The sequence below is a fragment of the Bactrocera neohumeralis genome, unplaced genomic scaffold, assembly GCF_024586455.1.
Source record: "Bactrocera neohumeralis isolate Rockhampton unplaced genomic scaffold, APGP_CSIRO_Bneo_wtdbg2-racon-allhic-juicebox.fasta_v2 ctg872, whole genome shotgun sequence".
Lineage (NCBI taxonomy): Eukaryota > Metazoa > Arthropoda > Insecta > Diptera > Tephritidae > Bactrocera > Bactrocera neohumeralis.
This window is the reverse complement of record NW_026094761.1, coordinates 48,661-50,371: the sequence shown is the minus strand read 5'-3', so window position 1 is coordinate 50,371 and position 1,711 is coordinate 48,661. Positions and strand designations below refer to the sequence as shown.

At 35.1% G+C, this 1,711-nt stretch overlaps 1 long non-coding RNA gene across 1 annotated transcript; it reads left to right on the top strand.

The window, feature by feature from the left end:
• Window positions 1-889: 889 nt before the first annotated feature.
• On the top strand, window positions 890-1,435 carry LOC126767582 (uncharacterized). The gene is made up of 3 exons (XR_007669121.1): window positions 890-985; window positions 1,049-1,155; window positions 1,219-1,435. It is a non-coding gene; the product is annotated as an uncharacterized LOC126767582 (long non-coding RNA).
• The last annotated feature ends 276 nt before the right edge of the window (window positions 1,436-1,711 follow it).

Genomic DNA, 1,711 nt, shown 5'->3' with positions numbered 1-1,711 from the left:
ATGCATGGGCAGTTCTTGAACGGCTTCTGGTTGCTCTTCACCCCAAATGCGGCAATTTTGCTTATTTACGTAGCCATTCAACCAGAAATGAGCCTCATCGCTGAACAAAAATAAATCGGACGTAAAGCGCGAAACACATTTCGAACCGAACACTGATTTTGGTAATAAAATTCAATGATTTGCAAGCGTTGCTCGTTAGTAAGTCTATTCATGATGAAATGTCAAAGCATACTGAGCATCTTTCTCTTTGACACCATGTCTGAAATCCCACGTGATCTGTCAAATACTAATGCATGAAAATCCTAACCTCAAAAAAATCACCCGATACAATTGATTTTTTTGGACGGTTTGGGATTTCACCTCAATTTCTGCAGGTAGATCCACTTTATTGGAGGGATACTGAAACCTTTCAAAAAGCTAAGGATATTGTTATAAATATAAAAGTGGTTAACGACACAGCAGAACGTGGAGTAAAACTTATGGAAGAATATAACAGAATACTAACAAATGACGAACAAGAAAAACAATATTTATTACAAGTTGTAACTGATTATAAAAAACAATTTGATTCACATAATAAATCATCTTTAATTAGATCATAAGAAATAATATTTAGGCTGTTCACGATAAGGTGGTTATCGGGTTATGTGGTTATGTGATTAAGTGAACAACAACAAATGACAAAACAAAAATGACGGTATGACAAAATAACCAAAGTTGACCAACCTAGGCCCTTGTTTACAGATTATGTGGTTATTTGCTTATTTCCATTGTTAGAAAGTCGTTGCAATTTTACTAAATGGCAGCACAAAAAATAAATAAAACTAAGCGAATGGCATTTCCATTTAGATTTTCTTATTGGAAAATCTGCTATTAACAGCTGTTTTTTGTTTACAATCAACAAATTAAAACTAGAATAAAAAGCATCCAAAAGCATCAAAAAGAATCAAAAATCCGCAAAAATCAACAAAAATCATCAAAGTCAGTAAAAGGATAAAGTACAAAACAAATATACATTTTTTTTCATTTATTTATACTATAATATTAGTGTCTACAGAAATACGAAAGCGCCGGCGAGAAAAGGAGGTGAAAAAATGGACGGAAGCCGAAATCAAAGCCGTGCTGTCCTATATGCAGGATCACCGAAACGTCGAGGTTAGTTTTCGACACATTAGTTATTTATGTATTTTCATTTAATTACATCTCCTTTAATTTCAGAAACCATCAGCGAAAATTTATTACAGTAAGTTGCTTGCAGTGACAAAAATTGAAGCAACGTGGAACATCTTAAAATGTAAGATTCGCTATTTAAAAAGCCAAATGAAATCGGCAGAACACTAGCTAAATTCCACGGGCGCTGGAGTAGAGGATGGCGATGTGGAGCTGACTGTGATGGGTAGATTTTATATATTTTTTAATATCAACTTTGGAATTAAATTGATTTGCTTTATTACAAATAAAGTGCTTAAAAGTTGTCCGCATTACGAACAATTAGCGGACATTTTTGCTACGGAGAGGGAAGCTGAGGTAGTGGTAATGAGTTCCACTGAAATGGAACTCGACTCTATAGAAAATGTTGTGCATGATTTGGAAGAGCCCGAACCCGAAGCGCAGGAAGAAAATGACACATCTGTATTGGCATCTGGCTCATCTGCGGCCAGCCCGTTTGTAAAAAAAAATTAAGGCCAAACACCAAAACACTGCCATTGAC